The 11,765-nt window shown below is 34.8% G+C and overlaps 1 long non-coding RNA gene across 1 annotated transcript in view; it reads right to left on the bottom strand.

Annotated features, from left to right (window-relative positions):
• Positions 1–1,556: 1,556 nt before the first annotated feature.
• LOC126951189 (uncharacterized) overlaps positions 1,557–11,765 on the bottom strand; it is a 29,916-nt gene continuing 19,707 nt past the window's right edge. Inside the window, exons 2-4 of the long non-coding RNA XR_007724380.1 lie at positions 7,895–8,022; positions 2,656–2,872; positions 1,557–2,457 (exon numbers count right to left, since the gene is read on the bottom strand). This is a non-coding gene — a long non-coding RNA (uncharacterized LOC126951189). The remainder of the gene's footprint in view (positions 2,458–2,655; positions 2,873–7,894; positions 8,023–11,765) is intronic.

The following is an 11,765-nucleotide window of genomic DNA, read 5'->3' as shown; positions in this document are numbered from 1 at the left end:
ATTTGTGATATGTATGTTAGTGCATATGGACTGTATAAGAGTGTGTATAGATTCTTGCATACCAAAAACAACATAGAAGCATGGCTCAGGAGATGAAGGTATTTAATATGGAATCCTCATGTTATTGTATATCGAATCATTGAAGGATTTCAAAAAGGGCGGTGACTCCTAGAAAATAAGTATCAATGCATTCTCTGAGGAAAGCAATGTCCTAAAAGATAAAACTAAACTAAACTAAAAATAAGCAAACGAAAAACAAAACAAACAAACAAAAAATAAGCAGCTATTCGTCATGATGCAAGACTTCAACATATAATGATTACAAAATTCAGCCAGCTCTTCTGGACAATCTTCAAGCAATTGCCCATAATCTATCTCTGCAACACACTTTTTCATATTTCAAATTTTCTGTTTTAGTTTTTTTCTTTTCTTTTCCTTCTTTTAGTATTTTAAATTGTCAGAATTATTTTTTACAATTTGCTATACTATGTATTTATCTTTGGCATCATTTTTAATACTGGAGTGCTAAATTGTATAGACACTTTAGCGAGTTCTAATTCATTTTATGCATTTTTTTCTAATTTGGTTATACAAAAGTTTACTTATGTATATTGACTACGTGTAAGTATTGCTCGTGTACATAAAAATGTTGCAACTTCTTCAGTAAATGGAAAGATGCCCTTTTTACACATCTGTATTTTTGAGATAAAATTTCTCAAGACTTGTGCTCTTTGAGCAACTGCATATGACATGATGACCCATTATGATTTTCGATTAATCTCCTAAAAAGGATGAGATTGTCACAATATTTCAGAGGACAACAGTTAGAAAGCTGGATGCATAAAAATCTCAACTGTAGTAATATGCATTTATTCATTTCCCCTTTTGACCTACTTATTTATACACAAGTTGTCTGCTCATACCTGTTGGATTTATGAGACCATCATTAGTATAGCTGAATGTTTATGCTTACAAAAATCTGTATGTTATTACTGCCTATTTTATTGTGTAAAGTTGTCTATGAAGTGATCTGTCATGTTCTCTATGTTTCTCAAATCTCCTTTTAAAAAATGTAAATAAATATCTTCTAAAGAGTTGTAATTATTTTTTCCAGAATTTTATTTTGGGCATCAAAAATCTTTTGGGATGTCAACATTTGGTAATATGGCATTCGAGATTATGTTTTTTGGGAGTCATGATGGGTCCCAAATGAACACACATATATATGACATCTGAAATAAACCAGACTGATATTTGTCCAAACGTTTCATGCTAAGTTTTCCTCAATAGAATACTCTCGTTTTTGCCTAGTTAACTCTTATTAATGTTTTTGTCTTTCCTGGATTTATTACTTAAATATTATTCTCTCAGGAAACACTAAATTAGATCCTCAGACTCACATATTATATACTACATTTTTTCTTTTACCACATATTATAATGATATCTAAGTGTATGTTGATATGTACATGAAATATATATATTACTATAAAAGTGAATATTATTATATATATACACATATATACACACATACATGAAATTACACACACATACTAACACACACAAAGTATCGGTATTTGGAAGGCTGCTAGCATTTGATTCTTTGGTCATTTCATAATTTCCCGATCCTGGATTTTGTGGTAAATTTCAGCTTTCCATTGATTTTGGGAAGCTCGCAGTGATAGACTTTTATTTTCACAATTGTAAGGCTTTACTCATTGTTTTTAAGAAAAACACTAGGGTTGTTTTAAATTTGAATACGTATGCCTACAGACTGATTTTAAAAGATCTATCAAATAGTATTACTGGGCTTGTCAATGGAGAAAAATGATAAGGCAAGTTTCAATCATTTTAGGAGATTTATTTGCCAAAATTAAAGACACACACCCAGAAGACAGGTCTATGCCTTTCTCTGAAGATGATTTTGAGGGCTCCAAATTTAAAGGGGAAAAGGCGGGGTATTGAGAAGTACACAATTTGCATGTAACAAGGAGTTAGGGAAAAATAGTTATTCATGCCTTTGTCTGCCTCAGTGAATCGGCATTTTTTTTTTTCCATAAGATGACCTAGACAAATGGGGCAGAGGAAAAATGCAGGGAATCTGCATTTTACATATGATAACACAGGCAAAAATGGAGTAAGGGAATAATCAGATATGCATTTGTGTCTGGTGAGCCATGGGTAACTGCACCTGTAAAGATAAGCTATCAATTTGCATTGGCATGTTGAAATTTTAACAGAAACACCTTAAAAGATCTTGCAGCTCCTCAGGAATTTCCCTGTAGGCAAAATATGGGGAAGGCATGTAGCTTTTCATCTTGTAGCCATCTTACTTAGGAACCAAATGGAGAAGGCAGATTTGCGTGACCCAGTTCCCAGCTTGATTTTTCCCTTTGGCTACATGAGTTCGGGGGTTCCAAAATTTAATTTACTTTCACCGGCTCCATTTTCATTCTGCCTGAAAAATGCAAGAAAGAGAAATAATTTTCCTAAAAGCAGATTGAAAAAAATACTTTTGTAATCATGGGGTTATTTGAGAAATGTACTGTTCTCTATTCTTTGATGTGGAGCTTAACGCTTATTCTAGCTGTGATTTTTGGACTTTTGAGAAAGAGGATTATGTTGAAACTGGCAGAAAATGCTAGGCCACACTTACTATGAAAGATTTTAGACAATGCTCTGATGTTCTCCTGTCCATCCCCCTGAGGAACTTCTGTGGGGTTGAGGCAACGACTGGAACACCTGTGGCCACACAGTCTGATGGCATCAGCTGTGGAGAATGAGGACCACATTCTCTGCTCTTCAGAAGAATCCGTGATTAGCACTTAGAGTCTTAGGGATATCTGGGAATTAAACTCCTAAGGAAGTTAAACCTATAATCAAAGAAGATTAGATTTCTCATAATTTGTAGAAAGGAAACTCAGAGTTAAAACATGAATAATAGGCAGAGGTGAGGGGTGAAATCGACCAAGCTAGTTATTTGTTTAATATCTGAGTGCTCAGCTAGGTTTCAACCTCTGTTAGGAAGTATCTTGTTGAGGGCTCCACTCCAGCAACTACATAAAGCCTTATGCAGAGAAATGATTCAGAGCATATGTCATCCTCACAACAAATTATTTAAATCTCTTTTGTAATCTATATTTTTACATACAGTTTGGCATTGATTTAAGCTGAAATGAATAGTGTGATGGACAGTGCTCTTGAATTAGAATGAATAAAAATATTCCCCTAAATTAAACAATATACATACACAGATAAACATGGGAATGGGACAAAAGCAAAAGAAGTGACTTCGAAAAGTGATCTTAGCATAGACAGAACTAGAGCGCAAACTGTCAAACTTATCTGACAGAATCTGACTTCCCAGTGAGTATAACAAGACCATCATGTTTCTTATAAGGCAGGTTGATGAGAGCACACTGGAACTATGGTATCTGATTTGATCTGGTATCTCCATACATACACATAGTCATAGGCTAGTATGTAGATATAACTTTGATACATTTCAGTTCCATGTCACATCAACCATTTCCTAGACTTGATGGCTAATTCCATGTTGCTTTAATACATTTTTCTGGATGGAGTTTTATGCTTATGTAGGTTTGAGGATTCGATATAAATGGTTGGCACATGTTATACAAGAGGACGAAAAGATATATTAAATTCATCTATGTTTGGATGTATATTAGAGATGGTAAATGATATTATAGAATGTTTATTTTTACAATTCTCTACTTTATCTGGGTCATAAACTTCTTAAAATTTCTTTTTCAGTTTAAGCTTTCTATGCTTCTATTCAACCCCAAGATAATTTTCTTCTAAGATTAAGGAAAATCTATTCAGCTGTTTTAAAGCTAAGTGAATGTGAAAATTATATATTTTTTATCATCATAGGAAAGGCAATCTATTGTAATAGCTTTCTCAGTAAAACGCAAAAAAGACTTCTTTTGAAAAGTTCCAATCTAAATACAAATGATACCAGATAGAATAAAAACTATCTTGTCAGCATGTGAGGAAGAAAAAAAGTTCCCAAATTTCTACTTAAAAACATCCCATTGTCTGGACTCCTGATACTTAGAAATACAAATCAGTGAGTGACTTATTTAAATAGGCATTACTAGACGTGCTATTGTCTCCACAAATATGTACAGGAGCCTTTAGCCATTATGTTAGAAGGACGGATAGTAAGTGCATCAAGAAAATGTGAAAGATGAAAATGAATAGTGTAATGCTTATTAAAAATTTAAAGATAAAAAGGATCTTGGTGTTCATGGGGTTTAGTCGTCCTGAAAAGTGATTATAATGTGAAGTACTTGGAGGTCATGGTGTTCTTTACAGAACTCTTAATTACTGATGTAGTGCACCAGTGTGACAATCATGATCGTAATTTTTGCAAGTGAGATAACATGATATTTACTGATATTAAATAAGGAAGCAGAACTGAATATTAATGTTTTAAGACAAAAATATTTATTATGGGCAAGAAACAAAATTACAACCATTTTATTTGTTAACTTAATCTTTTTGTAAAAAAAAAAAAAAAAAACAAAGCAAACATTTAAATCAAGTGTCTGAATACCTTAAACTCAGAAAGTACAATTTTCATTGAAATTATATTTAATGACTCTTATGTAGCTCAAGTCTCGAATAATTTTTAACACACAGGAGTGACTGTCCTTTTCATGGCCATTCACTTGCCCACTGTCTCTCAGAAACACCAGATAGATTATTGCAAATGTGACTAGACAGTGACAAGGAACCCACTTTTTATCCAAAAGTTAGATGCTGAAAAGTAAAAATTCAAGTATCCTCATTATTACTTTTACCTCCTTATTCTCAGACCCATAAATTTACGTAACTGCATCAGTTTAAGAGCTGTCCACATCCTAAAGAGCTGTGCCCACTCATCATGGGGTATCACTGAGCTGCTGGCATCTAACAAGCACCTTTAAGAGGCCAGTTCATCACTGTCTGCTGGCAGCTTCCGGAGTTATATGGGAGGACCAGTGGATCCCAAGAAATTGGCCCATCTCTCCTCTACATCTTCTTTGCTGAAATCCTGGCTAGCAAATATCAGGGGTTTTGTTTGTCCTTTTAATACAGGAAAGAGACAGGGAAATACTGGGTAGAAGAGGGTGGTTCCCTGGCAAAGGCCCCACCCTCAGACCTGGGGACTGCGGCTCTAAATGGGATTTCTGTTTTTGTGCCCAAAAAGTTGCTTTTTGTCCTGGCATGCCCCCCATCCTGTGCCTATGTAAACCTGAGACCTTAGCAGGCACACAAACAAGTGGCTGAACGTCCAGAGGAGCAGAGGAACAGAACAGCAGAGAACAGCAGAGAGTGGTGGAAAGTGGCAGAAAGCAGCAGGGCAGGACACCAGAGAAAAGGACGGGTGTCTGGACACCCAGAGGAGTTCGGCTGGGGACAGTCGGTGAGGGGTTCGGCTGTTGGAAGTTCCAACTCCAGGGAAGAATCACCTTCCTACTCCATCTCCCTGCTTCCAGCTCCCCATCTATCCTGCTGAAAGCCATCTCCATCATTCAATAAAACCTAGCATTCATCCTTGGAGTCCATGTATTAACTCGATTTTTCTTGGATGCTGAAAAGAAGCTCAGGATCCAGAAAGCTGTCACACTGGCCCTCTGCCCTTGCAGAAAGGCAGAGGGTTAATTGAGCTGATTAATACTCAAGCCATCCTCAAATGGCAAAGCTAAAGGGCACACTGTAACATGCGCCCACCAGGGCTCCTTCACCTGCCAGTCTGTGTGCTCCACCTCTTGCAAGGGGTTTAAGCAGCCAGGCGACTGAACAGGCGAGCCACACCCTGTCACATTTCCTGCCAGGGGAATCAGGAAACTCTTCCATTTTACTTTCTACTATAATTACTCATATCTTGGAATCAAAGGATTAGTGTGGATATTCTGCTGACTGTTAGGTATGTCTATATAAAATGCATATTTGAAAATGGGGAAAGTGGCATACAGGTAGATTGGTTGAGCATAGTGAACCTAATTCTATAAAATCATGTCTTACCATCACCCCTGGCCGTCAGAGGACAACTGCAACTGAGCTCTCAATCATGAAGCCATTTGGTTACCAGTTTTGTTTTTTGTTGTTGTATAATTTTTATTTGTATTTTTTTGAAGGATTACTTTATAGACCTTTAGTGGAGTTCTAAGGAGGCACCTTTACAATATAAAGATACCCTGTTGCTACTTACCCTTCATACTTTCCATTTATTATTCTCCTCTTAATTACCAACTATATAAAACAACCAGTAAAAGTGGATATTATTCTCTGTAGAAAAGTTTGTGAAAATAAAATATTTGGCTTCACATTTCTTGCCTTGAGATGTAGAAATAGAACAACACAATAAATAGAATAAGCTACTGCTATGGTTTGAATGCATGTATTTTTCCAAAATTCTTAGATTGAAATATAAGACTTAATGTGATACTGTAAAGCACTGGGGCCTTCTGTGAAGTGATTAAGTTAGGTGGGCTTTACCCTCATGAATGGATCAATGACCTTATGAAAGAACTGGAGGGATTTAATTAGGCCATTTTGCCCTCTTGCCTTCCACCACATAAGGACACAGCAGGAAGGAACAGTATAAGAACTGCTGACAGTTCTGTTGACATCAACTTTGCCAGCCCCTTAATATTGGACTATTTTCCAGAACATAGAGAAAATTAATTTCTCTTACTTATAAATTACCTAGTCCAAGGTATTTTGTTACAGTAGCATGAACAGTCTAAGACAACTACTTAGCAATATTAGTATTGATTCTAAATGTCATAGAGAAGAGTTGGAGTGTTTATTCTTAGTGAGATTAAAACCAACAACATGAATTAGCAAGATGCTACATATTCATCATCACCATTCTCTCCTTCAGTTTTCAATCAGCTTTAGTAAAATATAATTTACACGCAAATCCTCCAATTTTCAATGATTTCATGAGCTGTGTGTATAATAATAGAAACACCAACACGAACATGATAGAGAATATTTCCATTAACCCCCACATTTTTATGTGCTTTTTGACAATCAAGGTCACTTCTCATCTCTTACCCCTGACAACCACTTATTTGCTTTCTGGCACTATACTATTGACATATTTCAAACTTCATATAAATGGAATAAAGAATATATATCAATAATAATTGACTTCTTTCAAATGGGTTTTTAGATTATTTCCATTTTTATCTGTTATGAACAATCAGCAACAAGCATTTGTAAATATGGCCACCTTTGTACACATATACTTGTCTTTCTGGGGTACATATTCAATAGAGGAATTACAGCATAAATTATTTTAATTTTAATATATCTCGACAAAAATAGCTTAGAGATTTATGTTCCTAAAAGGTGATCTAAGAACAAAACTTTGTAGAAAGAGCAGATTTATAGCAGTGTCAGAAAATTGTTTTCTTACCCACTCAGGGAAACTTGATATTATCTGCCTTAGTTTGGGTCCTGCAAAAGCAAAGCCTGAATAAGAGATTAAAATGGTGACATTTTATTTGTTATGGATAAACCATGGGAAGTTAGAATAACTAACTTATTTTATAAATAACTTATAGAATAAATAACTTATTTTATAAATAATAAAAGCGCCTGGGAAAGGGAGGTAGGTGCTGGGTGGAAACACAGAAGAGAAGAGAGGCAAAGCAACACAACATCAATCATTAGCAGCCTGACTCCTCTTTACAACTAGCCGCTAAATAAATAAATACCTTTCAGCTGATACACTCGGAAGGTTTGCAAACGTGAACTGCACCTTGTGATAGTGCCCAGAGGGGAGAACAAACAAATTTATCCATAGTTTTTTTTCCCCCCCTATTTCTCTACTTGCTAAGGTTCTCCCCTCCAGGAGCTAATTCTCAGTAACTTACAGTTTGTGTTAGCTTGTTCCTTGGCAGGCACTCTGGAAGCAAAATCTCAGGGACCTCAGTGCAGCATTTTCTCTGAGTCTGAAAGCTGAAAGACTCAACCAAGATTTGCTTAGTTTGGATCCTGGAGGCTGGAAGATAAAAATTTTCCTTTGAGAATTATCAATAACCATTTATTGTCCAGAGAGAAAGAATGAGGTGGTACAGGGAAAGTGAAAAGGTGCCCAAGATGTATGTTCAATACATTAAATGGATGAAGATTTATACCTGCTGATGCTTTAATTGATTGATAGGGAGGGAGGTTGAACACATTTTCACATGTCTATCATCCCCATGTATACATTTTTTTTCTAGTCTTTTATTTCCTTGTGGAATATTTTTTATTTGTTGATTTTGTAATATAAATTTTGGCTATTAATTTATTGTCTGCATATTGTAATATTTCCCTTTAGGTTATATTTGTCTATGGGCTTGCTTATGTTTGAATTTTATTCATGATGTTTTGAATATTATAGAAGTTACAAATGTTCATTTAGACAAGTGTATCATTTATTTATTTGCTGTTAGAAAGTTATGAAAAATTATTTTCCGCTATAACTCACTACATAATTTTCTTTGGTGTTCTTCTTATGTATTTATGGTTTATGTGTTTATTATTTGCATTCTTTTTATGACATCATAATATAGGATATACTATTTATATTTTTTCTAAATAGAAAATCAGATGGTCCAACATCAGGTAATTTTAAACTGTTATTTTCCCATCTAATTGAGATGCCATATTTATTGTGCACTGAAATTCCATTATTGAATTCCTTTTTCATTTTATTGATCTATTTTCCCATTGCAGCTTCAAATTTAAGGCATTTCAATGACTACAATTTTCAAACTTGTTTTAATATTTGGGAAGACAATTACTTTCTTTTTGCTTTTCTTAAAAAAAAAGTCTTACAACTTTTACTCACTTTTCTAAGTGAATTTTAGGTTGAGCTTGTCAAGTTCCTTAAAAATCTGTTGCTGGAATATTTATCAGAAAGTATTTAATTTATAGAGTAATTTAAAGAAAATTTAAAAGCCTTTATAAATGTGATTTTTTAAAATCTGGAATCTCAACATATAAAAAAGATAAAAGGGGAGACATTTGAGATTATTTGAAGGGTCAGACATATAAATGATCTATGAAGAACTTGTGGAACATAGTTCACGAACCACTTTTAAAATTTCTATCAGGAAAGAAATGCCATAATTTATATTTTCTCAAGGGTCAGAAATTACTAAGTAGAGATTTCCAATGAGTGAAAGCCAGGGGAAATTCAGAACAGATGGAGGAAGGAGATGAATCATTCATTAGGAATTTGACTGACCTTTTGTGATATAGCTCTGGTCATTTGCTGAGTGGATGTCAAGATCCCTGTTCCAGTAATAGCCTAAGCATTTTCTGTCTGTGTTTAGGATGCAGACATACACATATCCCAAAAACTTGACAGTTTTTTTTTAATATAAATAATGTAATTAGGTAAGCAATATTTTAGGAAACATGATTGTTGAAAGTCAAACACCTATGATTAAATGTATTGCAACTATGTGTATTGTAATCACCTTGAGAAGTATTTGAAAATTATATAGAACATGGAATTTAAAACCCACAATGAGCCTCATTGAATTCTCTGTGATAGGCTGTCTAGAGTTTCAGAATCTCTGAGTAAAAAGGAAAGGTGATAAAATATTACAGACATTCTATCATACTTGGTTAGAACTTTTTAATACATAGGTAAAACTTGACTTTAACTTTGGTATTAGGTCTAAAACAGAGCTTTTTTTTTAGGGGGGTAAAATTTAGGCTTTAAAAATACTCCATTGAATGCTTTGCCTTATCACTATTTTTCATTTGATTCCCACACCTGAAACTTCTGTCTTGATTTTGAATTTCCTTAACATCTTCTCTAAGTTCAAATAATTGGGTTCTGTTGTTAGTGGTAAAACTGGAAATGTTGAAGGTGTTGTGGCATTATTGTTCTTTGTAATTATTTTAAGGAGCAGTTTGTATGATATTGTATGTAGAAGTTACAAATACACATAATCTGTTACTCAGAGCCCTTAATCTGCAGATATTACCCAGTTGGACAAACCATGAAAAACATACCATATGTACTTTAATTGTGTAAGGCAGTACTTTCTAACCGATTTGAGAACAAGAACACATTTTATGGGTAAGCTTTGTATAGAAGGATAATTTTACTTTTAGCAATTGTATGTGGAGAAAACATATTACACAAAAATATTGTAACAAAGTTATATTTCAATTTATTTACATATTGTCAATCAGAATATTTATATACTTTGAAAAACTCATATATGCAACTGAAATGTTATTCAAACGCAACTACCATGATACTTAAATGCTTGAATTTAACAGATCACTTACAACAAGCTCATAGCTTTCAAGGTATCGAAAGTTCACAGGTTGGTGACCACTAATACAAAATATTTTTTCCCTCTTCTTCTCTGTCTTTTATCATTCCCAAACTGGTTTTATTCCTATTTTTACTTAACTATCAATAAATATATTTAGCCTCAATTCAATATATTTAAAATCAAGGGCATGATTTTTGTGAAAACACATTTAATAAAAATTTATGGGCTGGGTATAGTAGCTCACTCCTGTAATCCCAGCATTTTGGGAGGCCGAGGCGGGCAGATCACCTGAGGTTGGGAGTTCAAGACCAGCCTGACCAACATGGAGAAACCTCATCTCTACTAAAAATACGAAAAATTAGCCGGGCGTCGTGCTGCATGCCTGTAATCCCATCTACTTGGGAGGCTGAGGTAGGAGAATCGCTTGAACCCGGGAGGCAGAGGTAGTGGTGAGCCGGTATCGCCCCATTGCACTCCAGCCTGGAAAAAAAGAGCAAAACTCCGTCTCAAAAAAAAGAAAAGAAAAGAAAAAAAAAGAAAGAAAGAAAGAAAGAAAGAAAGAAAGAAAGAAAGAAAGAAAGAAAGAAAGAAAGAAAGAAATTATGAAGCCACTGAGCCAAAACACAATATCTGAGCAGCCCACCCACAAAATCACACCTGGTGAAATCATTTTTTAAAAAAATCAATTGACAACATCTGTTACCTAAAGATGAAGTAGGAAATAAAGCATCACAAATGTTTACCGGTAAAGTGTGAAAACAAAATTATCCATATAAAAGCTTTTGTACCAAGATGCGTGTGTGCTAGCCATAGATGAGCTCAGAATCTGACAGCTGGATAATTTTAATTTCTGAGCAGTTGATACCTCAGGCAAAACAGAACAAAATATTTGAAAATTTGTAATCAGCTGAAGGTTTAGTGTGTTCGCAGTCTTCTGACACTTAATTATCTAATTTTAGCACGATGATTGAAATAAGCTATATAAGGCACATACATCAGTACATGTTGTGAACATTTAAGATATTCGAGAAGTTTTTTGAGTAAATATAATTGTCTGATTCAAATATAATACTCTAGGACCGGGTATGGTAGCTCACATCTGTAACGCCAGCACTTTGGGATGCCAAGGAGCCTTGGGAGGATCGCTTGAGCCCAGGAGTTGAAAATCAGTCTCGGCAAAATGACAAAACCCCATCTTGACAAAAAATACAAAAATTAGCCGGGCTTGGTGGCACAGGCCTGTAGTCTCACCTACTTGGGAGGCTGAGGTGAGAGAATCACTTGAGTCCGAGAGGTTGAGGTTGCAGTGAGCCATCATTGCACCACTTCACTCCAGCCTAGATGAGGGAGTGAAACCCTGTCTCAAATATATATATGTACAAAATACTTTACTAGGGAGGATCAGTCACAGACAGAAATGACCATAACAGAATAATATAAAACAGTGTATTCCACAAAG

The sequence above is a fragment of the Macaca thibetana genome, chromosome 3 (assembly GCF_024542745.1).
Source record: "Macaca thibetana thibetana isolate TM-01 chromosome 3, ASM2454274v1, whole genome shotgun sequence".
In the NCBI taxonomy this organism is placed as follows: Eukaryota; Metazoa; Chordata; class Mammalia; order Primates; family Cercopithecidae; genus Macaca; species Macaca thibetana.
Note: the sequence above shows the minus strand (reverse complement) of the source record. Positions and strands in the feature narration are given on the sequence as shown.